A 26,464-nucleotide genomic window follows, 5' to 3' on the forward strand; every position below is an offset into this window, starting at 1 on the left:
TTGATGCTGCTGGAACTGAAAAGAAGTAGGTTCAGATTAACTCTTGAAAACCTGAAATGGGCAGAAATCAGTATTCTAACACACAGTGCTGCATTTCACAGGGAGCACACGCCTCTAGTCCCTGAACACCTCGCTGAGGGGCACGGGGGGCCGAGGACCCTCAGTGCAGTCTCTTCCCACTCTTCCTGGCCCCCCTCGCTCATGCCAACCTCTCCCCAGCACCTCTGTGCCCTACGATCAGAGACTTCGCCCTTGATGGTAACATCACTCCGCCTGCCTTACCCGTCTCCCACCACATGCCGAACAGCGCACGGAGGACTTCCGGCACATGCCAGCCCCTCCCAGGGCCAAGACATCCCGCCCTGGGCGCAAGACCACCAGTCCCGAATCCCACTGTAATGAGGCCCACACACCTCAGCCTGCAGTTCAGGCAAGCTGGTATCACAGCATGCAGCACAGACCACTTCTCACTCTGATCTGTGGTTACCCCACCTAGGGTTTTCCCTTTTTGCCTTTTCTTTATCTCAAACCTCCACACAGGCACACACAGGGAATCCAGGTGGAACTCACGGTGACTTGAATCTAGTAACTCTAACAATGCATCTGCCCCAAGAGCAGACTGGAATCAGGGGCGCTGGTCACCCAGGATCAGTCCCGCCTCCTGAGTAGCCCATTTGATGCCTCAGATCTCTGTTTCTCATTTGAGGCTTAACATTCGGGCACAGAGTTTCCATCCAGAATATAGTCCCTCTTCCAAAATCAGACTTGCAGAACCTAATAGGAAATGTCAGTTCAGATTCCGTTTAAAGTGATCACTTAAACGACCAAAAAAGGAAAAACTGTCCTGCCATGGCTCCGCCCCCATTCCTTGGTCACCCTTCTCAGAGCAGCTCAGAGACCAGAGCTCCTGGCAACTCTGCCACCTTTGTGAATGGATCTGGCACTTCCAGTTTTTGATGCTCAGACTCAGTTAAGGAGAGCAAAGGACTTGAAATTTGGTGGGTGGGTTTTATCTTTATTATCTGCCGGAGCCAGCCGGCAAAGTCAATCAGGTCCCGAGAACATGCATGACGCGGCTGAGAAAGAATACTACAGCAAAGATGGGGTCGAGAGGATCAGACACGTCTTCACAAAGGGAAGCGGTCTGACCACGACCTTATTCAGCATCTTATATTTATACAGGAGAGCAAGAGAAAAACAAGACAGTTAGCATTTTTCTTGGCTGACCTATACATCTTACAAAAAGTCACAAGAAATCTTGAGAGCATGGGAATGGCACCCTGTTATTATTTCTTACACCAGATAACATTTCCTTGTGTGTGAGAAGTTTGTCCAGAACTCCAGGTGTCTGCAGTTAATAGTCGCCTAATCTCTGGGGTGGCGGGACAGAGAGCTATGTTTGCAAGCAAACCCTCAAAGACTGAGGCAGCTCCCAGGGCTGTGTCCTTTAGATAAAGGACCCCGTTCTCATGGGCAGCTCCCCGCATCTCCCCCTTTCTTTTTATATAGGCGCACGCTTATGTTCCTTTAACCTCAGACAATTTCCGTAGATGGAAGCCTTTATCACCCATAGATCATCAATCAGTTTTTTAATTAGACAAGGTGCAAGAAATAAAACAGTTAAAATGATTAAGAATAGTCCTCCTATGGCTGCTCCCAAGTGCCAAATACTATTGATGGTAGGTACATGTCGAAAAAGTTCTTTAACAAAAGACTCAGCTCTTTTTGCAACATCCAAATCAGGTCTGGGCACATTTTCAATGTTCATTATTTCCTGATGTAGATGCAGTAAATCTAAGGAAATATTTTCATTATGCCAAATACCTTCTAAATGAGCTTTCACCTTATCCCAAGCAGTTACACTACTATTATATTTTTTGGGGGTAACACAGATCCATCGAAAATCGGCATGACATTGTACCTGTAATCTCAACTTTATACCTTGAACCTCTTTGCCTAAAAATCTTATAACATCATAAAGGGCATTCAATTGGTCCTCTAGCTTTTTATCAATATCTTCTTGAGTCCCCGGGGTAAAGGATACATTTTGTGCCAGATTATCAACAAAAGTTGCAGTTTGCACTGATTGTGCCAGGGACAGGGCTGCAGTAATCGAGGAGGCAATAAGGGTTACCAAAGCTACAAATCCCAGAATTATTAACCCTATTCCCCTGTGATAACACATTAAAGCAACCTCTACTTCTCTCCAAAGCTCAAGTCCTTTTTCATCACACCAAGACCCATTAATCTTTACAGGAATCATAACAAAAGCAGGCTATCTTAAGACTAGAACCCTAGTTTGATTAGTAATTCCCCTGACACAGTTAGTCAAAGTACAATTGTTACAAGTTACATTATAATTTCGTGACCCAAGTTGTATATTGATAGATCCTACTAATAAAACATAAGGGTGAGGTACACATGCTCGAGGGTACCTCATGGTGAGATTCCATAAATAACTGTGTCTCACTTTCGATCCCACCTGAAGGTAGGAACCCTCACATCCAAGGGCGGCAGCTAGTTTCCAGATTTCTGTTTGGAACACTTTAGAGCCACCCAAGTTCCAAATACGGGATGCAAACTTTCTATTATCTTGTGCTCCAGGGTTTCTGTTCGAATCTGGAGACCAGTCCCACAATGATTCATTTGTCCCAAATATGTTATAAACCGTGGCAGTCTCATTTCGACACAGTTTCCATGGTGCAGCAGTGACTCTTCCCCTTGTTCCAAAGTCGCAGAAAGGGATATCTAAAGGACCAGTTCCACTACGACGTTGAGGAATTCCAGATTCTTTCGTTACTCCAGGAATATATAGGCGCCAACCATTGTCATAATCAGCATATCCTGACTCCCCAACAAAAAGGCATCCTGTGGAATTAAAATATCTAGACAGACAGATAGGTAAACGATCAAACACTCCATGATAAGAGAAATTAACTTGATTAGGAATAATATGTTTATCTGAAAACCCCCCCAAAGCCACAGTATCATTAGTATAAATGGGAATGGACTGATCCTCCCAGCCCACCGGTTGGAGAAGGGGAGGGTCGGGAAAATAAGCCCAGTAAGCATTTGAATCTTCTTCAGAATGTGCAGTATTAATCTGATTTAAGGTAATTAATAAGGTTATCAGAAAGCTTAAAGGCGATATCGGATCGCCCTGCACAGCAACACGATTCTGTGCCTCTTGCATCAATGCCTGGAGTTGTTGCCGAGATGGTAATTCATCATGCTCTTGAATCGTCAATCTCCTCATCTGGTTTACTAGAGATTGTCTCCACCGTGCGTACCAACCTTTCCGGCAGCCATCGCGGCGCTTTGGCATCCTGTGGGAAAACACAAACATGCCCTCGTCCCCAAATTATTACAGGATCTGGTCCATACCATTTTCCCACAAGCGGGTCTTTCCAAAAGACTTTAGGTCTTATTGTTTGCGCATCAAAGTTCCAAAATCGCTGTGCTGCTGAACAGCCATGTATATCCAATTGTAAAAAATTTAGAACAAATAAAGCATGATTTAGAGAGTTGGAGGGGGTACTGACATACAATTCCCCCTTCTTTAGTTTTTGCAATTGATGTTTGAGAGTTTGATATGCCCGTTCAATAATGCCTTGACCTTGAGGATTATAAGGGATACCTGTTTTATGTGAGATAGACAACTGCGTACAAAATAGTTGAAAATTTTTTCCAGTGTATCCTGGACCATTGTCTGTTTTTATGGTCTTAGGGGTTCCCATCACAGCAAAACATTTAATGCAATGAGCTATACAATGTTTGCTAGCTTCTCTGGATTGTAGAGAGGCATGTAAAAAGCCAGAGAAGGTGTCAATAGTAACATGAACAAATTTTTGTTTACCAAATTCAGGAATATGGGTAATATCCATTTGCCATATGTCGTTTGGCAACAATACTCGGGGATTAACTCCATAATAGGGTCGCTAAAAAATTGAGGACATGTTTGACATTGCTTAACAATCTGTCTGGCAGCGTCTCGAGTAATGCCAAATTGAAGTCTTAAGCTATTGCTGTTTTGATGGTGTAAGCTGTGGGAAGTTTTTGCCGTTTGTTCCAATGAAGGAAATATCATACGTGTAGCTTCGTCAGCCAAAGCATTGCCTCGTGCTAAAGGTCCAGGAAGTCCAGAGAGAGCATGAATATGACCAAAATAGCATTTATTAACTCTGGAGCAAATTAAATGTTGTATATCACAAAAAAGAGTTTGGATAGTAGAATTCAGGATACCAATAAGTGGAACAGTCTCAATACTGTTTAAGGCTCTTATGATATATTAACTGTAGGAATATAAATTAAATGGAGCAGAGATTTGTAATAGAGCCTGAAAAACGGCAAACAGTTCTACTTCTTGAGCAGACTTATAATTAGTATGCCAGGCGGCAGTATTGTCCTGTATAATCAAACTAGCTATTCCATTAGAAGAGCCATCAGTAAATACAGTTAGGGTCGTTGGCAAGGGGCTGAGAAACAACGATTTTGGGGAAGAGAAATTGGTGATAGTGAGCAAATTGCAAAATTTTATCCGAGGGATAATGATTATCAAGCCGTCCACTAAAACCAGCTAAGGCAATAACCCAATTGTCGTGGTGTTCAGTCCCTGTCACCGATTGATATCCGCTGTGATCCCACACTGCTAAGCAAACTCAGATTTCCATAGTAAATAATCTCCTCCAGATAGACAAGCCCGAGCAACCTGTTTCCAATCATTAGGTGGCAGATTTTGATTTCCTAAAGCCTCTATAATAGCCTGAGTAAACGGCGCAGTTGGGCCGTATTGTGCACAAGCCATTTTTAACTCTTTTAGTTGCTTAAAGGGTAGCGGTTCATAATACCTCTGCTGTTGGGCATTTTCAAATACTGGATAGATTCCTGAAAACCCGGGAATATGTTCTCCTTCATCATTAGCTCGCTTAATCGCTTGTTGAAGAAGAGATAATAATATCTCACTTCTAGTTTTTATGTTTTCACTGGGCAAAGAAGCAGGGATAGATATAAGCTCTCGCAGTTCTACGAAAGGCAGACGTGGGTCGAGCCCAGCAAGAACCGAGGGAGGATATGCTGGAGGCGCAGGCTGGCTGGAGTGGGAGTCTCCCTGTGCATCCTTTTTTACTGCTATAACAATTTTCTGAATTAAATTCTCCAGCTGTTCTTTGAAAAGCCCTGAATGCTTTAATTCCCCTTTTCCTGAGGGGGGTTGCATGCTAACCATCATCTCCCAAGGCATATCCTCTCTATGGTACTGAGCCGCTTGTTCATTTAACTCTTCCTGTTCATCAGAGCTTAACACAGCATCACTCCCTCCAGCCTTACAAGCTGTTCCCTCAGGCACGGCATAAAGCGGCTCAGGCAGAGGGGCGGAAGGCTCTGCAACTTCGGGTTCTGTGGAATCCTGGAGGGCCGTTTGAATCTTATGTCCCTCATGTTCAGGATCCAGACAGTCTCTTATGAGGGTCCACAAAGAAAAAGCATCCACAGGGACACGATTGGGACCATGTAAGGAATAATATGTCTGCAATTGTTTTCCTACTTTTTTCCAAGTTTCCAGACTAACTGTTCCTTCCTCTGGGAACCAAGGACAAACTTCTTCTACAAAAAGTAAAAACTTCTCTAGCTGTAACTTATTTACATGAATTCCCCTGCCTTTTAACATAGTTTTCAACGTATGTACAAATAACTGGCGGCTATTGCCTTGTCCCATGACTTACTACTCTCGACAATAACACTCCCTGCCCCTTACTTCAAATAATTAGGAATTCCTCGTTACTTACCTCAATCCTGACGGGCAGCGGCTGTCCTCACGCTCCGATTCTCAAGTCCCTGTTCGGGCGCCACCTGCCAGAGCCAGCCGGCAAAGTCGATCAGGTCCTGAGAGTGTGCACGACGTGGCTGAGAAAGAATACTACAGCAAAGATGGGGTCGAGAGGATCAGACACGTCTTCACAAAGGGAAGCGGTCTGACCACGACTTTATTCAGCATCTTATACAGGAAAGCAAGAGAAAAACAAGACAGTTAGCATTTTTCTTGGCTGACCTATACATCTTACAAAAAGTCACAAGAAATCTTGAGAGCATGGGAATGGCACCCTGTTATTATTTCTTACACCAGATAACATTTCCTTGTGCGTGAGAAGTTTGTCCAGAACTCCAGGTGTCTGCAGTTAATAGTCGCCTAATCTCTGGGGTGGCGGGACAGAGAGCTATGTTTGCAAGCAAACCCTCAAGGACTGAGGCAGCTCCCAGGGCTGTGTCCTTTAGATAAAGGACCCCGTTCTCACAGGCGGCTCCCTGGAATTATCCATAATATGGAAAGAGAAGAAACAAAGATAATCTCTACTCCCATGAAGGCAAGCCTGACCTCTAAGTCCTCCTGGTAAAGATGAACACAGAACACCCAGTCCCCAACACTGAAGACCCCATCCCCAACACTGAAGCCTCCGTCCCCAGAAGATTACAACAATCAACTCTCGTAATGTGTGGATCTTAGCACAGTGTCTTTAACACATATGTGTGAGCATGCAGTAAATCCTCATGAAACATTCCTTTCATGAATGCATACATGTTGTTCCCCACTGTTCAGACTCCACTGCTTTCTCTAGTCCCTACTCATTTTGCAAGTGGTGAGCAGAGAATGTCATCTTTCCAGAAGTTGGTGGTGGGTCTTCACTGGGAGCAGCAGTATTTGTGTTCAGATAGGGTGACTGTGTGTAAGGCACTCAGGCACTGTTCTTGACTTCTCTAGATTAATGCTGCTGGGAATGAGGTCTGGGGGAAGCAACTTCATTGATTGCTCAAATTGCAAATTAATGACCCAGACTTGGAGAGTCATAACCTCTGAGTATTAGGCCCCTATTACTGTTTTTAATGGGATTCAAAAGTGATTCATAGAGATGGGAGATTCTGAGCAACATTCACCAAAGTCATTTTCACCTTTGACTCTCCATTGGGATCATTTCTGTTATTTTTAGAACTCTACAGTCCTCTGTGTTACATCCCCAGAGCTTCTGTCAATTAGTCCTACGTAAGGCCCAGGATCAATGATATCTTAAAGAAGTGGCCCAGGTTACTCTATTGTGACGCTGGGTAAACACTGGGAGGCTCCCAGATTCATTTCTGAGGACCCAGTGGAGGGTGTGGGTGCTGGGGAGGCCTGCTCCGCACAGACGTGAATGGGGGACTGTCAGTCTGCCTCACGCTCCCGGTGTCGTAGTGGAACATTCAGGTGTCTCTAGGAGACGAGGAGAAACTCACACAAACTCCATAAAGGAACTCTGTAAACGCACAGGTTTTCCCAGGCCCCCAAAAGCAATGGAGGAAGAGCTAGAACATCCCTGCTGGGCGTGGGGAAGCCTCTGGTTCTCACTCCGATTGCCATGGAGATCATCGGAGCAAAAGGAAACCCTTAGAGGATTTAGGAGCATGGGGAGTGGAGCAGGAGAGGGACCTCTGTGACAGCGGGACACAGAGGCCTGGACTTCTCGAAGGAATCCCCAGTGAAGCAGAGCCGCCCAAACCACACTTTAGGCCTCGGCTCCTCCTTCACCTTCGGACATCACCTCTGTGCGATCTGCTTATTCATCCCCACCTACCTGGGTGCATGACTGTTGTCTCCTTTTCTTCACATCCCAGAGCTCTTCTTGGCTCAAAAAAAGGTGACCAGGTTCAGCTTAGAGACAGCAAGACCTGCTTATTAAAAAAAAAAAAGGGGGGGGAACATATTACTCATCCTGGGGTTTCTACAATATCCAACCCAGTAGTGTTCAGTAGTGGAGAAGGCAGTGGTATCCCACTGCAGTACTCCTGCCTGGGATCCCAGGGACGGAGGAGCCTGGTGGGCTGCAGTCCATGGGGTCGCTAAGAGTCGGACACGACTGAAGCGACTTAGCAGCAGCAGCAGTGTTCAGTAGAGATGACACTATGTAACCAGCAAGAGTTAATTTTAAATTTACACTGGATCTGCTTCAGTGACTTTAACTCTTTTTTATTGTAAACGTACATAATTGCCTGCCCCAGGGAGATAACCGGAGCTGCCCACCTGTGAAGGACTGTAAGGAAGTGCAACTAACACATTCCCCTGCCTGAGGCTTGCCGTTCTAGGAGACATTTGCAAGGGTTTAATAGTCTTTTTACGTGGTTTCCTCACCTCCCCCTATCTCCAATCCATAAATAACCTAGCAACCAGGCCCTGAGAAGATGGTTATTACAAGGCACTAGCCTGCCATCTTCTCTGTCAGCCAGCTCCCGAATAAAGTCCCTTCTTGATCCCAACACCTCTGAGTAGAGTGAGCCTGGACTCTGGTAACAGCTGTAAGTTATACAAAATGACTTCACCAAATAGTATTTCCTGACAGCCTCTTTAAAACACTTAGGAAGCATTTCTCATTTGCAGATCCTTAACTCTACTTCCAAGTACTACTCAATCAAAAGTAAGGAATGGTTATTTGATTTTAAGATGTGGGCAACAATATCTTATTTTATTTTAAATATCTAGAATGACCACTCATCTAGAGCGAAAGATGCAGATCGGCTCAAGAAATCAGGACAAGATGAAACATCATGATTTTTTTTTCGCATCAACAAATTGTTATTTTCTTGAAATGATTTCATTTTTAATTTGTGATTATATTACAGCATTTTAAGATACTTAAATATATACTGCTGCTACTGCTAAGTCACTTCAGTTGTGTCCAACTCTGTGCGACCCCATAGACGGCAGCCCACCAGGCTCCCCCATCCCTGGGATTCTCCAGGCAAGAACATGGAGTGGGTTGCCATTTCCTTCTCCAATGCATGAAAGTGAAAGGTGAAACTGAAGTCGCTCAGTCGTGTCCAACTCTTAGTGACCCCATGGACTGTAGCCCACCAGGCTCCTCCATCCATGGGATTTTCCAGGCAAGAGTACTGGAGTGGGGTGCCATACAGAACTTTTTTTTTTTTCCCCTGGAGAAACAAAAAGAAACAAGAAAATAACTGTGAAACAGTAATGGAATTGAAGGAAATTTACACGGATTTCCCTGGTGGTCCGGTGGCTAAGACCCCGCTCTCCCAATACAGGCGGCTGATGTTCAATCTAGTCAGGCAACTGGATTCCATATGTAACTAAGTGTTCGCGTGGTGCAAGGAAGACCCAGCACAGCCCAAATAAAAAAATACATAAATGTATAAATAAATAAAATTTTTAAATTAGAAAAAGGAAATTTATAGAACACTTAATAACAAAAGCCTGAACAAAGATGAGAGGCTTCATTTTCCAAAGGAATCTCCAGGCAAGGGAAATGAAGTAGAGAAAGACAATTCCCATGAAACGCGATGGTTCATGCACAGTTCTCAGTAGACCCCTCCAAGACCCTGTTAATGGTAATTGGAAAATTATTATCTTTTCAGTTGAGGAATCTAGCCAACTGCCCCTGATTCAAGTGAACAAAATTAACATCAGCTGTGCTGGGACAAATTGCTATTAGCTGCCTGCATGCAGGACTCATCGCCATTGTTGGGACAGTTTTGCAAAATAAAAAAGTGAATGAAAACATTAACCCTTGAAACATTAATCTGCTTATGAGAACAGGGTTAACAGCTCATTTAAAATCACATGTAACTCTCAAGTCCTGTACTGTCGTGTATTTTGAATAGAAAGTCTTTCCTTGAGGCAACTGAGAGCTCTCTTTGGTTTTTAGAACTCTGTGTTATTTCTAGGCCATACAGCAATCAGCTTTATCGGAGCATTTTCATTATCCTTGTCTATATAGACCAGGAGTCCCCAGCCTCTAGGATCTGATGCCTAATTATTTGAGGTGGAACTGATAGAATAATAATAGAAATAAAGTGCAGGATAAACGTAAAGCACTTGACCCATCCGGAAACCACCCCCTGTCCCCGATCCATGGAAAAATGGTCTTCCATGAAATCAGTTCCTGGTGCCAAAAAAAGGTTGGGAACCAATGATGTAGACTGATGCTGAATCCAAACAGGACCTAGATATTACATATTCTCCTTCTTCACTGATGTCCCACGACCTACCCTTATATTCAGCAGGCATCTTCTGTATTAACGCATCCCCAAGTTAATAAGAAAAAAGAACATTTTCAACATGTGCACATCAGTAACTCATGGCAGGAATTTGTCATGCTCTAAAGGGAGCCTGTGGAGAAGGCAATGGCACCCCTCTCCAGTACTCTTGCCTGGAAAATCCCATGGACGGAGGAGCCTGGTGGGCTGCAGTCCATGGGGTCGCTAAGAGTTGGGCACGACTGAGCGACTTCACTTTCACTTCTCACTTTCATGCATCGGAGAAGGAAATGGCAACCCACTCCAGTGTTCTTGCCTGGAGAATCCCAGGGACGGGGGAGCCTGGTGGGCTGCCGTCTATGGGGTCGCACAGAGTCGGACACAACTGAAGCGACTTAGCAGCAGCAGCAGCAAAGGGAGCCTGTATGGAGAAAATGGAGAGAAGACAGTGGGATATCCTAAAGACCTAACCTTGGCTATCATTAGGAGGAAAAAAAGTATCAAAAATAAATGTTAGGCAGGACCACCAGAGATACAGAAGTAAATGTTTACAAGGTCTGAATACGTGGGACTTCAGCAAGAAAAGAGGGCACAGCTGCTGATCTGAGTCACAAATTTTATCTGAGAAGCTACCATTTCTTCCTCTTTCTCCTCCATTTCTAAGTTTCTTTCTCAGATGCTATTATATAGAGAAATCACACCTGTACATCTTTGAAGGCATTATTAGCACAGCATTTTCACCTGCTACCTATACACTCAGGAGGCCTGTGAAGTGCAGAAAGACCACACTGCTCTGTCCTTTGCCACGTGGCATATTCAGGAGAAACGAGCTTCTATAGGGAGACCACAAGGTAACGTTCTCCTTCCCCGTTTTCATATGCCCTTCCGTCTCACGGTCCACTATGCTGCCACAGCAATGGGGAGGGTGGGGAGCACTGACCTGGCCCACCCACACAGACTCTGTTACCTTGAATCAAAGGTTATCAAGCAAAGGTTACTCAAGTCTCACACCACAACGATACGACAGCCCTCCTGCATAATCCTGGTTTCATCTGGGAATTGCCTGGAAAACGTAATTAGTATTCTATATAGATTATGTTGGTCACCTAAGACTATGTTATACAATTTTGTGAATCAAATACAATATTGAACGTCAACTATGTGTGTGTGTTAGTCACTCAAATTGTGTCCAACTCTGTGACCCTATAGACCGTAGCCAGCCAGGCTCCTATGTTCCTGGGGTTCTCCAGTCAAGAAGACTGGAATGGGTTGCCATTTCCTTCTCCAGGGGTTCTTCCTGACCCAGATTGGAACCTGTGTCTCCTGCATGGCAGAGAGATTCTTTGCCACTGAGTCACACGGGAAGCCAAATGTCAACTATATTTTTTAAAAAATGTACTCTCGCTCAGACCAATAGACAGAATCTGAGAGGAGTCACAGGAGATAGTAGTAACTAAAACTCACCTAGTCATCTTTACTAGTAAGCCTAGGGTTAAAAGCACTTATGCAAATCTTGCCTCTCAAACTTGAATATGCATACAAAGCAGTCCGCATCCAAGGAAGAAACTGATGCTGCAGGTTTGGAGTGGGGCCCATCAACTGGCATCTTTAACAAGCTTCTTCCTTGTGTCTGCTGCTCGCCTAGACCGTTTTGAGTAGCAGTGGAGCAAGCAGGCACACCACACCTCAGCCATGACCACCAAATACCCTGTCTCAGGACAACTACTGTCGTCGCCACCAAAGACCACCATTTCACGTCTTGAAGGCTCACACGCCTGGCTGGCACTTTAGGGCATACGGAAGCCTAATGAAGGCTGTAACACCTGAGTAAGTTTCTGCTTGGAACACATGTATATCGTCATCAGGGCAATGACTACTGAGTCTCCACCGTGTGTTTGCAGTAGGTTATAATGCGCTGTTTTGGACATCTCACAGTTGTTATTAGAGTTAACCGTTATGATACCCGAGGGTTTGGGCATTAGGAGTCTCACAATAACCATGATGATGTAGGTAGAGACTCACCTATTTTTCTGTTTCTCTATCATTGACTTTTATTTTTAATATTTGCATACAATAGAGACTACCTACAGATGGCTGGAGGAATACAGAAAGGAAGGCTATCTTAGTTCAGAGTTGTTTTTAGAAATTTATTATTTTGTGTTTACTTTTACTCTTTTCTTTTCTAATAGTGAAGGAGGAAACAGAACAGGGCCAGACAGTGGACTTTGAGCTGTATGCCCAGTATCTGGAAACGACATACCAACTGGAAACCAGACCCGCTGCCACCGCCCCCCCCCCGCCCCGCCCCCCACACCTGCCCATGGGAGAGCCCCAGGGCTTGTACCTAGACTCTCTGCCGCCTAAAACAATACCCTAATTATCTGTGTAACCCGAATAGAATCATACATTCTATTATGCTTACTGGGGTATGATCACAGGACTATTGATAATTGTCCACTGTTATTAATTGACCACCTAGGCTTAAGGCATATGAATCACAGGGGAACTTTGATTGTGTCTTTCTTTTCCTTTCTTCAGACTAGTTTCAGAGAATTTGGGGAGGTGGGTTTTAGCACGTACACTTAGGGTATATAAGGTTTTCATAAAAACTGGTCGGGGTCCTTGGCTAAGAGGAGACTCTGCCTTGGGCCTGCCGGTGTAATAAACTGCACTCCGCTATCTGCATTGTCCTTCTGAGTGAGTTTGTTTCCCGAAACACGTGGCTACAACAATATGGTACAAGATTTAAGTTCTTAAGTAAAAGCCAATTAGCTTTCCTGACTAGGTGTATTTTTTATACTTCCATAACTCAAAGGACATGAGTTTGAGCAAGTTCCAGGAGTGGGTGATGAAAGGGAAGCCTGGCGAGCTGCAGTCCATGGGGACGCAAAGAGCAACACGGGACACGACTGAGCGACTAAACTGCAGCTATACAGGGTAATTTTTATTCCTCTATGTTCTCACTAAAATTTGACGTGACCCATTTTTGGTTTATTTTTTAATTTAGGCACCCAGAAATTTGAGGTGCATCTTTTTCTGTTTCCCTGGTCTAGCATAAAGAAAATGTGACATATTTATACACACACACACACATATATTTCACTCAGTCTTACAAAAAGAGACATCCTTCCACTTCAGACAATGTGAATGAAACGGAAAAACATTACTCTAAGCTGAAAAAGCGAACGCAGAAAGGAAAATAGTGTGTCCTCTCAATTTTGTGTAGAATCTACTAAAGTCTAATTCACAGACCAGCAGGCTGTCTGGCCACTGAGGCACTTGCCAGGCTGGAAATGCCCCCAACACATGCTGTAGTCAGACCTCTGCCCCCTTTGTGAGGCGTGCCGAGAGTCAGAGCCGCCTGGTAACCAACAACCATTACTCTGGGCATCGCCTTGTTGTTCACCACTCATGCCCCATCTCAGAGCCTGCAAGTCTTACCTGGGAGCCGCAGTTGCGTTCCGCCGGCGCTCCTGCGCCCTCTTGCGGCCATCCTCTCTAACGACCACTCCCATCCCTTCCTCCTGACAGCCCAGGCCCAGGGGCTTGCTTGGCCTTGGGCACCTTCCAGCCTGATTTCGTTCCTCTTCTCCCTCTAAGAGCAACGAAGTCTCTACATAGGGGCGTATTTCTCTCTCAAAGTCTGCCGAAGCACTCACTCACCTCTCCCTTCTCCACCACACTACTCCGTTCACCCTTCCGCCTCCACCTCTGGAACCCACGGGGCAGCACTTCTTAAGTTCCAGCCCCCAGCCTCCCTCCAGCCTGGATTCTTCCCGGAGCCCGGAAAGTTCTGGGGCTGGAAGCCAGGCTTCCAGGTCGCTGGTTGCGGGATCATACAGGGAAGGCGAGGAAAGGATGGGGAACTGGAACTTTCAAGCCCATCCACCTCCTTCCAGTGGAAGGAGGAAGGCATCATTTTAATAGTACTTTTCATGGGTCAGCCTGCTCCCCCACGCTATGGTGATTAATACTTGAGGCGGCAGGGACGACCTCTTAACTATCTCCCTCGATTCCGCCAGAAAGGTCCGGGGCGTCTGTGATACCGCTGGTCCCGACCTCTTTTCTGGGCGGAGGCCAGCGCTCCAGGGGTCCCTTTAGTCCAATCCCCGCTCCCCTGCCCTCGGTACTTGCATCTCAGAGAGGAAGGAGCGCAGAGAGATTTGGCTGAATCCAGGGACCTGCTAGCCTAGGGATGAATTTTAAGCCAGAACGTCCCAAGACGCAAGTGGAGTGAAGTGAAAGTTACTCAGTCGTGTCCGACTCTTTGCGACCCCATGGAAAGTCCATGGAAGTCTCCAGGCCAGGATACTGGAGTGGGTAGCCTTTCCCTTGGCCGGCGGATCTTCCCAACCCAGGGATCGAACCCAGGTCTCCCGTAATGCAGGCTGATTCTTTACCAGCTGAGCCACAAGGGAAGCCAAGACGCAATTAAAAGTTATTAGAACCTCCTGTAAGAGGGGGAGGGGAGGTTAGGAGGCTGAGGCCCACCGCAACGAGTCCAGCCTCGGAGGACCCCCGCACAGCCTCCCCCGACCCCCAGCTTTCCCGCCTTCAGGAAGAGGGGCGCTGCGACTTCAGCCCGGACTCTGCACCTGCCGCTCCCCAACTCCAGTTAGGACGCGCAAGTTGGCCCTCTCCCCACCCCGGGAGGCCCGAGTCAGCCGGGCGGAGGGTACCGGCGACAGGACGGACCGAAGTTCCCCCGGAGACGCCGCGCGTAGCTCTTCCTAAACAGCAGCAGCGACTGCGAGCGACCCCGCGCGCCGCGCGCAGCAGCCGGGGACGCGCCGCAGGGGCCGGACCCACTTACCCGGCGCGCGGCCCCGAGGGCTGACGGGTTTTGGCCGGAGCGGTGAGGCTTTGGGTGGGGTCGGGGGTCGGGGTGTGGGTCAGAGTCACGCCCTCCCCCTCTTCGTTTCCGGGGCGGTGAAGCGACGAGAAGCCGAGACGCGAACTGAGGCTCGGCGAGGATCCCCGGGGGGCGGGGCCGCGTGGCCTCGGGTCAGGCGCCCCAGCCTAACTGCCTTCAGGTGTCCCGAGGACGGTTGACCGCAGTGTCCTGGGATTTAGGTGTTGCTCCATCCTGGATGACACTTATGGTACAAAAGAGTATGGACGGCTCAGAAGCGGGTTGAAGATTTCTATCACAATAGGTAGGACAGGGGGCCGAATTAATAGACGGCTTTGTATTCCTTGAAAGCATCTTGTCGGCTTTAGTTTTTAGACATTGGGAAGTCATAGGTTTTTAAAGCATGGGTGACTTGATTTGTGGGTTTTGTCAGGAAGTATTCTGGCAGCGCTGTGTAGAGTGGTAGGGGAGGAAGCCGGTGCTTGCAGGAGAGGTCTGAGACATGAGTGCAGAAGTCCACGTGAGGACCCACGCGGGACTGAACCCATGCACGTGGAGTGACCGAGGAGAGAGGAAGCATGAATTTCGTTTTGGGGTGAGGAAGAGGGAAAATTTTAGGAGGGCATCCCGATTGCACTTAGTTGATTAAATGGGAAGGAAAGCTTTTCTTTTAGACGCTTGGCTTTTTTTTTTTTAAGGTGAAGTTTTTTACATGCAAGATTTTTGAGATCTTTATGGACCAAAGGAAAGGGAGATGAACACGGGAGAATAGTTGGTGGTGTGGAACTGCGGACAGCTCCAATTGATGTCTAAGATTGAGGATTCTCCCAAGATGGTGGCTGAGTTGATGTACTGTGGGAAAGAAAGACTTTCTGGAAAGTCCAAGAGGTGTATTTGGGAGTAAATGCTGCTTAGGTTACATAGTTACTTAACAGGATCTGTGATAAGACGGAATGACCTGAGAAACAGAGTTAGGAAAACAAGAACAATTTTAGGGCATATTCTGTCACACTTGACTGGCTTTTTCTCAGCCTGTTTGGCTCTGATGAGCAGTGATGTGTGTCTCCAAGGTGTTCACAGGGGTACTCACACCCTCAGAACATTCCAGGCGTTCTTGTAGGAGTGAGAAAGTGGTAAGAGTGTTAGTATTCTAAGCAGATTAATCTCTCTCCTCTGATCAACTTGCAGATTTTAGTATTTTTTGTAATATTAGAAGAAAAATGGCTTAAAGTTCCCTGCTGCTGCTGCTGCTAAGTCGCTTCAGTCGTGTCCAACTCTGTGCAACCCCAGAGACGGCAGCCCACCAGGCTGCCCCGTCCCTGGGATTCTCCAGGCAAGAACACTGGAGTGGGTTGCCATTTCCTTCTCCTAGACTCACTTATTTTTCAAATACTTACTATTCTGGAGCTTTGGTAAATCCTCTTCACTCTCACCTTTGGAAAATAGGCTCTCCCAGCTTTCACTTCTACACCTTAGTGAGCAAATTACAATTTTGTGTGTGCGCTGTTTTCATAAAATTTGTATGACTAGCTTCCTGTGTAGTAGAAGCAAAACATATACAAAGTTTAAAAGGGAAAATTAACCAGTAATTAAGAGCATTTCATAAAACAGCTTTTTGTGTGTGTGTGAATATTTCTCTTAAATGTGTTTTGAGCAAATGCTGTCATGGAAAGTGTGTTGTTTTTCTTAACCTGGCTATAATTTGTATGATCTATCCGCTGAAAGGGCCTAGAAGCAGTGGTAGGCTATTAGCAATGAGTGTACCTTGAGACAAGATCTTGGTTTCTAAAAAAAAATCTCCTGCTGAAAGGGCCTGGCACTTGCAGAAATGGCTGATTCCAGGGCTGGTGAGGGAAAGTACATGCTGGAACATCTTGTGCCAGAAAGCAAGAAAGCGGTCAAACAAATGGCGAGGGCATGTCAAAGCGATGCAGGAATCAGGTTTATGGAGTTCTAATTTAACGTGTCTGGAACTACTGGATATCAAAATAAAATGGATTATAGACCTCTTAAATAGGAATCCATATTTTAATATGTAAGTCAATACATGGGTGTAGGAGAAGCTTCTGCTTACTGTCAACTAATAAGTTTGTTAGCATGAAAGAGAAAAATCATTTTGTAGCCGTTAATGGCAGTAAGTGTTTCAGACAGTCATCAGTGGTTGTTAAAGCTGGAAAGTGACATTTTATGAGGAATAGGCATTTACATAGTCCAAAAGATTTCCTCCACAAATTACCTATTGATAACAAAGCAAGAAATGATAACTTCACAGTGGAGAAACTGCCCTTTAACCGAGTGATCAAGGTTAATATTAAATGTGTGGGACTTACTGATAAACTGTACCTCCTGGTGTGATGCATTAAAGTGAAGTGAAACTCGCTCAGTTGTGTCCAACTCTTTGTGACCCCATGGACTACGGTCCGTGGAATTCTCCAGGCCAAAATGCTGGAGTGAGTAGCCTATCCCTTCTCCAGGGGATCTTCCCGACCCAGGAATTGAACTGGGGTCTCCTGCATTGCAGGTGGATTCTTTACCAACTGAACTATCAGGGAAGCCCATGATGCATTAAGGAGGATACAATATCATTTCTATGATATTTCTGCCCCAGATGCATAATGCTGAGTCTCATCATGCGGAAGTATTAGGCAGACCTCAACTGAGGATGTTCCATGAAATAGCCAACTTAGAGCCTTCAAAAATGTCAGTGTCCTCAAAGACAGAGGCCGAGAAATTAGTTCCACATTAATGAAGACTAAAAACTAAAGACTCAAATACATGAAAATAAAATGCCTTGTGTTATCTTAGGTCAGATCCTGGATCAGGAATACAAAAGTTGCTATATAAGACTTTATTTGGATAACTGGTAACATTTGAGGTCTATAGATTAGATAATTATATTTTATCAGTGTTAAATTTCCTGATTTTGATCATGGTACTGTGATTATACAAGTGAATGTCTCTGCTCTTAGGAAAGAGATCCCGAAGGTTATCTTACGACTTATTTTTAAAAGGTTTAGAGAGAGAGAGAGAGAAAGCAATAAAGTGTATTGGGCAAAGTGTTAAGAGTTGGTGAATCTGGGTGAACGGTATGCAGGTGTTCTATGCCAGCCGTACACATTTTAAATTTGCAATTAATTCAAAATAAAACATGTATATTTGTACCTTTCAGTGTATCTTGTCTATGCCAGAATTCTTATTACACTGGAATGTATAAAACTAACCATTAAAAAGACTTAACCTTGCTTCTCCTGAAGAGTCAATCAGTGAATGCTATTCAGACATGTTCAAGTAGCCTTGAAGAGAGTTTCAAAACAGACCTGTCCGCTCTTCTCCATGTAATTCGTGTCAGGATGATGAATGTGTGAGGGCAGTCAAGATAAGCTTCCTGAGGAGTATACTTTGAGTAACAGTCCTTTTTTTATTTTAAAGCATTATCAGTCTTTTCTTTCACATTCTGAGCCTCTGAACCTATATCGTTAGTTTTCCATACCTATATTAATTGATAGGACCTATTCATGTTCGGGCTTCCCTGGTGGCTCAGTGGCAAAGAATCCACCTGCAATGCAGGAGACACAAGAGACACAGGTTCGATCCCTGAGTCGGGAAGATCCCCTGGAGGAGGGCATGGCAGCCCATTCCAGTATTCTTGCCTGGAGAATCCCATGGACAGAGGAGCCTGGTGGGCTGCAGTCCATGGGGTTGGATGCGACGGAAGTGACTGAGCACACGCTCATGTTCACACTGGCAAATCTTTAATTCAACAAATTTTTAAGTACTTGTCAAATGGGAGGAATAAATGACATGCTGCAAATGATGTTCTTGGTTGCCTTTTCCTTCTTCCCTCTATTTCACCTGGTGGGAGTCATCTCTCTCTCTCTCTCAATTTCTTTGAATCCAAAACCTTTATCAATTCTTTTACTTAATAACTTGTACTCAGATTTTGCTGAAGCTCTGAACTCCTGCAGAATCGCTGAGGACTCCGCTACGTTTCTCTGCACTTCCTGCTTTCTGGTATGACGGGATGTTCCAGACTCAACGTATGCAAACTCTGGAATCAGCCATTTCTCTTGGGTCTTTTTAACTAGGATTGGTGTTTAGAAACCCAGATCTGGACAAGTTGATTCTTGAGTACTCAGTCTGCCGTATGGCTTCTCACCTGTGTTCACCACATTTATTTTTAGCCTTTTATAGTGAGTGAAGAGAGCCCTCAAGAACACAGTATGTGAATTTTATTGCTTTTAGTGGCTCACTGTTCAGAAGACCTTTTTTCTCCACCTTCAATATTCCTGTGCTTTTTGAGAAGGAGATTTATAGATATTGGTTGTAAAGGAGGCAGATAACTCTGTGTATAATGTATGAGGACATAAAGTTGAATGTTGATAGGAATATATATCTACTATGGGTATGTAGTTTTTCATCTTTCTTAGAATAATATCAAAGGGACATCAACTTTTATATATGTATTTATATTTTTCACTCAATTTCTATTATAGCTTTTGTTAGATTTGGCAACATTTTTCAGATCAAACTTGACTTCAGGTGGAATTTTGAATTTAAAAATCTTTAGCATATCTGTTAGCATGAAAGCATAATAAAAAGCTATTTTAATAAGTTAAATTGGAAAAAAGGTCTTAGAGCTTGCTAATTGAATTTAGTTGAGTAAAAAATATTATATGTATATGTACAAACATCTACATGTAGAAACTTGGGTGAATTTGGTTAAGGAAAACAGAAATGGGAGGCAAAGGCAGGCAAGGGGAGGAGGCAGGATGTGTGCTGAGAAGCAGCCCCACGGACAGTTGGCTCAGAGCACTTGTAAAGGGAAGGAGATGAAAATAAAAGAAGAGGATAAACAATAAGGGCCTCCTGTATGGCACACGGAGCTATATCACATATTTTGTAATAACCATAATGGAATATAATCTGAAAAGGAATATATATATGTATATATATAAAACTAAATGACTTTGCCATACACCTGAAATGAATACAACATTAAAAGTCAACTATATTTCAATAAAAAGTTGCTTTGAAAAAAGGGGGGAAGGTTTGCACCAGATGCTAGAAACCTTGAATGCACTGCTAAAAATTCAGGTTATTTTCTAGCAATTCATAATGAAATCATTGTTAGTAAAATCGTGTCCTTTAGTGATGCTGACAAAGAGGACATGGCATCGCAGACCCAAGGTGGGTCTGTTCCTCTCAAGGAATGAATTTGTATTTGAATCATGAATTCCTGTTTCCAAGGGGATGCATGTAATTACATGTGGCAATTCAGAAAGCCTGAGAAGTGCTCGTGTTTTGTCTTCTGAAATCCGTCCATTTAGTATTTGCTTCTTGTTTACAACTATACTTTGAACCTTACTTTAGGAGAATGTGGCTAATAAAAATAAGGTATTTATTTACTTTTCTATCTAGGTAATGAAGTATATATGCGTGTACTTTGGAGGAAGTGGAGCAGATGAACGGGGATTTATCAAGGGCCTTGTTTACCTCCCAGTATGTATGTGGCTTTGTTCATGCTATCCCAGTCCGTCCTTGCAAACAGCTCTTACAAACAGGTAGTGATTCTCTTGTTTTAAAGGAAGGAGATTGAGGTTTTGAGGGGTCATGTTCAAGTGACATTGCTAGTAATTGTCAAGGGGGAAATCTAAATGTGGGTCTCTCTTCTTGTATGAGAATTGCTCATCATTCACAGCGTTGTTCTTTAAGCTCTCATAAATCTCCAGTGAAGGGATGGTTCTGCTCTTCATATGTAGAAACTTAAGGCCAGGAGGTAAAACATGGTGTGGATGGAGAGCAGTTACAAGTGACAGTTGCTGGCGTGCAAAAATGAGAGCAGAAAATGGGCCAAGAGGAGGATTCCTTCTAGCCAGGCAGAAATGTCTGCTGGAATATGTAGGAAAGAACTGCAGCGTCATAGGACCGGAGCGAACATGAGCCCGCGGGAAGATGAGAGGCAGTGATTTTATCAGAAGTGAGTCATCTGACAGCTCTAATCACAATCACCCCCTTTATTATAGCTTAGGTCAGCCATGTGCCTGTTTCAAGAAGAGATAGAATCCAGGCAAATGAAACATACCTGAAGATTCCAGCCTGAACATTATAATTGTCCTGGCAAGAAAGTGAGCTTCAGATTGGATGGCTCAGCAGTGGGGGTGGTGGTCCTATTAGAAGTGCTTACCTGTCTGTGTTTTCCTTCTACGGCGTTATTTTCCAAACTTCCACTAATTCCAGGAGGGGGAAGAAAGGGAAAGTATGCCTCCTGGGATCTTGAGGCTTCAGCTGAAGAGATCAGGAATTTTTTTTTTGAAATCTCCTGTTTTATCTTTAGACAGTCTTCATTTCCATATCTGTTTCACTTGAAATCCATTATTTTATTGGTTAAACATTTCCTTATCCCCCTCCTAAATCACTCAGTAGAAGTGACCATCTGGGCAGATGTACTTGTTTCACTGGCTTGGCATCTCCCGCCCCCTCCTAGGGCGGGTGCCCAGTGTGAGAAGGACCATCTCCCAGGGTTTGAGTGTCCGTAGAGGCTTCACGGGTAGCACACGGGGCGGCCACACCCCTGTTGACTCCCCACCCCTGTGACTCCCTCCCTTCTTGTCCCTCAGGTGGGGATTCCCCATTTATCACACCGTCACGGTCTCTTTCTTTCACTTGATTGGCATGAGTTTATTTTAAGGGCTTCATCTCTTGATGTGTCCAATCGCTTTATTTTTGGAGTGTCTTTTTTTATGTCTTGCTAGAGGAACATAACCAAATACCTAAGTGAGTCTTGCAGGTACCTATTTTAGCCTCAGCCTGTGTCGCTTGTGGCCAGTCTCTCTGGCCCTGCATCAGCATGAAGGCCCAGCTACATGTGTGTGGAGCTGGGGGTTAGATGGGGGGACAAATTGTCATCTCTGTCTCTTGGGTGGGAAGAAACAAGCTCAGGCCCTCATGTACAAAACCTGATTTCAGGTTGTGAGGGAGTGCCAGATTCATGATTGTTGTATGTATTGTATTTTCTCTCCTGGTTGATTTCCAGTTTTCGTTACAGCCTTGACAAGAGTGCAGTGGTTTTTGGTAATTTGACAGCAGCAAGGATTTCCTTTGTAAAGTATTTTTATACCTAAATATTATATGAAAAGGATTGTTGCTGATTTACTGATACTAAAGACTTGGTTCATGTTAAGCCCTTGGTCCTTTGTTGAGGGCATCATTTGTGTCCAACTTGTTTTCTTCTGAAACCCTTTTGTCTACCTTGAACTGGTCTCATCTTGCTTAATTCTGTGTTTTCCCACAGGAAACTGTCCCTCTGCAGAGCTATCGTTTGTACCAAATGCAATTGCATTCCTGTCTTTTGAATGACATTTGCTACAAAAATAGCTCTTCACATAGGCCTTGCAGATTTCTAAGTTTTTTTTTTATTTTAACTAACGGCTCTTTGTGTCTTCAGAATTATTCTATGAGAGGGATGATTTGGGGATTGTTATTACCTGTTTTATGAATGAAAAAGGAGATACTGGTGGCTGTGATTTGCAACTTAGTGCAAAGCCTCAGGTCTCTGGGGTTTCAATCTGGTGAACCATTCTGCTTCAGTACCCTAGTTTCTAGAAACATTTTCTGAAAGTCTTCCAATTTTCCTGAAAGTGGGAAGAATTTGTTATGTAGATTGAGTTATCTGCAGAAAAGAGAGCTCTAAAATATTTCAGGTTTTTTTGGTAAGTTTTAAAATCAGGGAGGAAAAAGAGTTTTCTGAATTTCCAAGTAGGACTGGTTCCTACATTAGATAGATTAAAGATGTTTACTTCCTGTGAAAAAAGAGGACTGAATCAGAGAAGATAGTGAGTGACTAAGTGTTCATTTTTCTCTTTATTTCTGGGGATAGTATTTTATCCCTCTTAATTGAAATATTGTGAGAAGGTCATGGTGGAAGAGTCACACTTTGTGATTCCTGGTAGGAATTTCTATGTCTCCGAGATTTCTAAAAAGTAGTATTGGAGGTCCTTTAGCTATGTCAACAGTTTTAAAAAATCTAATAGAAATGGTTCATTTCCATGAGGTAAAGCAATGAATCTTGAGATGTCAAGCTTCTTTACTTTTGGGTGGAATTTAATGAACCTGATTATAAGCCCTGTTTGGCAACACATGGATATGAACAATTAATTATTTTTGAGAATTGTCATTTGTAGACGAAGAGTCCACGAGGAGAGAAAATATTCAAGTGGCTGGTCTCAAAGGCTTCTAGAATAGAATGGGAGTCTGAGGTTTGTGCCGCAGTGACAGAGGATGTCCACCAGGTGGCACCAAGGATTTGCCTATCCGTTGGCTCCCGGCTAGTTAATGCCTGGAATACCTGAAGCCCATTTAAACTTCTCCCTGCTACCCGCTCCCCGCTCCCCACCCCGCCCCCCACCCCCGCCCCCCGCCCCTGAGTTGTAAACCCTGCGCAGCTGCTGCCCTGCCCTCAGTTCTGGTTCCTGACTTCCTCTGCACCCACGACCTCAGCGCAGGCATTGATGCTCTATTGATACCTCACCACATTCTACCTGCAGTGAAAACTGTGGGTGTTGACTTCTCCCCGCCATGAGACGCTTCTTGAGAGCAGCGCGAGCTTTATTTACTTTCAGCCTTATTCCTTTAGTATTTCCAGCGTGCCGGGCACAGCGCCTCTGAGTTGCATTCTTGAGTGAACATCTCTTGGTGATCTGTGCGCTCGTTGTGCACCCCATCGGGTTCACTTCGGTGTGTTTTTTGGTCTGTGAGGAACACGCGTAAATGACTTGTTGGAGGGGGTCACGTAGGCTGTGCAGTTCCATAAACCTTACTGTAAACCCAACTTCCAGAACAGCTAGTTAGAGATCACTCCTCTGGGTGGGTCTTCCCCGCACCCCTGTGGTGGGTCATGGTGGGGCCCTCCCTGCGTGCTAGGCAGCAAATGGCCTGAGTCGTTGGGCTGTGCCGCGTGGGTAGGAGCTGGGGAAGGCAGAAGCGAACCCTCTCCGGCTCTGGTCCCTCTGTCTTATCTGGGCTCCCGGCGGGGCCTGCCCAAGCTGGCGGTTTGGGTCTGGAAGGGAGGCCTCTTAGAGGGCGGGCGGGCCTGGGAGGACCGGGGCCAGCACAGCATGCCGTTGTGGCATCGCGTCATTTTATTGGAGGCCATTAAGGAAATGGATGCTCACTTTTTCTTTTGCAGAAAACAGATAATGGCTCTTAGGCCAATTGGAAGGAAATCTGAACAGGTTTCCTAACAGTGTTACTTCATTATTACAGCCAGCCCGCACAGGCGACCAAGTTGTCTCCAGCTCTGGCTGCTTTGTTGTGTGGAGACCTTTCCAAAGTGTTAGATTTGATGACACATTCAGGAGTTGTGTGTTTGATGGCAGACGTGAGTGTGCAGAGCTCTGAGCAGACGGCGTTTACATTTACCTAATGTAATTTTAAAAATGAGCCGCAGTCTAGGTGACACTGGAGATAGCGATCCTGATGTGGTCTGTCTGGCTGCTTCTTGAAAGGCTGTTTAGCTCCCTAGTGAATTTGATAAACCGAGGCCGTATTTTTATTTCTAGTGATGGGAGTTCCCAAGCTGGCGGTTCTGACCTTTGAATGTTTAGAGCACCAGAAGTTCTGATTGTGAGACAAAGAGAAGGCCCTGGCTTTTCTTAAAAAACCCAGGGGACTTACCTGGCGGCCCAGTGGTTAAGACTCTGTGCTTCCAGTGCCGGGGGCACAGGTTCGACCCCTGAGCATGGTACCCACACGCCTCGTAGTGTGGCAAAACCCAAAACAAAACCAACCCAGGACTCACTCCTGGCATTCCTTTGTCCTACAAACAGAGCAGAGGATGGGACCCCTTCTCTTTGGGGTGACCTTACTTTAAAAACAATAAGAATTCCATGGTTAATGCTCATCTTCTCTGGGAATCTGTGTTTTGGTTTCTTATTACCTTTGGCAGGTGAATTTAAATCCGTTGGGATGCATGTCCCTTATCGTACAGGAAGGTGTTATGTTTTCTGTCTCCAAATCATGTATTTACTCAGCTTTCTTGGAACCCAATATTGTGTTTTCTGTAATTAGGACTTGAGTTGGTCTAACGCCTCTATGCATTATCCTGACCACGTGTTGTATATTTCTTTCTCGTTGCTCCTCTCGTGGACCCGCTGTTTCTCCTCTTCTGCCATGTAGAAGCCCCCAGAACCTGCATTTTCTGCTCACTTAGTGAGTCGTGTATACAAAGCTCATTGCTTTCCATGTGTTATCCCACAACTACCCTCTAAGGGAAACGGCACTGTCCTCATCTTACCCATGAGGAAGCTGAGGCTTGGAGAGCTTAAGTGTTTTGCCCAAAGTTCATCTTCCCAAAGAAGTAATCCACGAGGAACGAGGCACCCCACGTGGGGTATGTTGAAGTCATCTCTGACACAGAGGCTTTGACTCAGAAAGACGTTCTTCCGTGGGTGTCTGTGAGCCTGGGGCCCGCTTGGTGAGAGCGTCTGGTTTCTTGTCTGCCGTCCAGCCAGAGACTTGAATGTCCTCTGACTTGAACCCTCCTTAGTTCTTTGGGAAGAAACAGTCACAGGGGGACTTTCCTGGTGGTCCAGTGGTTAAGAATCTGCCTGCCAGTGAAGGGGACATGGATTCGATCCCTGGTCCAGGAGGATTCTGCAGACCTAGGAGCAACTAAGCCTGTGAGCCACAACTGTTGAGCCTGCGTGCTGCAGCTGCTGAGCCTGTGCCCCTGGAGCCGGCGCTCCACAGCAAGAGAAGCCGCCGCAATGAGAAGCCTGCGCACCGCAGGTGGGGGGCAGCCCCCACGCCCCAGCTAGAGAGAGCCCGCGTGGCAGCAAAGACCCAGTGCGGCAAAAGTAAATTAAAAACAAGAAACGGTCATTGAAGGTGAGAGGTCAGTGCTTTCCGGGGTTGATCAGAGTCCCTACTTGCCTTCAGAAATGTGGCTCTTCTAGTGACCAATCCATGCGTGTCGCTTGCTTTCCAGGTGGGCCTTTTGTTCCAGAGGTTGAGGAACCTAAGAAGGGTCTGTGCCTGCACAGTCACCAGCCCTCACCTTGGGCCTGTCTGTCTACCTGGATGGCATAGGATGGCTGGTTGGGCCAAAGACCCCAAAACTGTTAGCTCCGAGGGAAGCAGTGGCTGTGTTTCTGAGCCAAGTCTCTAGTTTGGGTTTACGTGGAATCCTTTCATGGGCTGTCATCAGGGTAGGAAGTAAAAATATCTTCAAATAGGATGTAGAGTGTAGGGACTTGTCTGTGTCCCATCACTGCTGTCGTTCCAAGTGGTATTACCAGAACAATTTTCATGGTGTTTTGTGTTTGTCTCGTTTGTCTCTAACAGAAATGCCAGGGCTTGAGATAAAGTTAAGATGGTAATGACTGGCCTGATTCTCCCAATCGTTAAAAAAGAAGGAAGCTGGTGGGGTCAGAACACCGCAGCCTGATGATAATGGCCTCTTCATCACACCGTTCCCCATTAGCTTGTGCCAGTCTTTTTTCTTCTCAGGGAGAAACAGCCAAAATGTCACTGTGACCAAACCCCCCACCCCCAGAAAAACACCTGTTACTTTCTCTCCTTGTTGGAGAGGGGACAGAG

At 45.2% G+C, this 26,464-nt stretch overlaps 1 long non-coding RNA gene across 1 annotated transcript; it reads right to left on the reverse strand.

Moving 5' to 3' along the window:
• Positions 1-1,060: 1,060 nt before the first annotated feature.
• On the reverse strand, positions 1,061-14,943 carry LOC138984640 (uncharacterized). The gene is made up of 4 exons (XR_011461881.1): positions 14,831-14,943; positions 7,602-7,695; positions 5,784-5,992; positions 1,061-3,326 (listed from the first exon to the last, which is right to left on the reverse strand). It is a non-coding gene; the product is annotated as an uncharacterized lncRNA (long non-coding RNA).
• Between the last annotated feature and the right edge of the window lie 11,521 nt (positions 14,944-26,464).

The sequence above is a fragment of the Bos mutus genome, chromosome 22 (genome assembly GCF_027580195.1).
Source record: "Bos mutus isolate GX-2022 chromosome 22, NWIPB_WYAK_1.1, whole genome shotgun sequence".
Taxonomy (NCBI): domain Eukaryota; kingdom Metazoa; phylum Chordata; class Mammalia; order Artiodactyla; family Bovidae; genus Bos; species Bos mutus.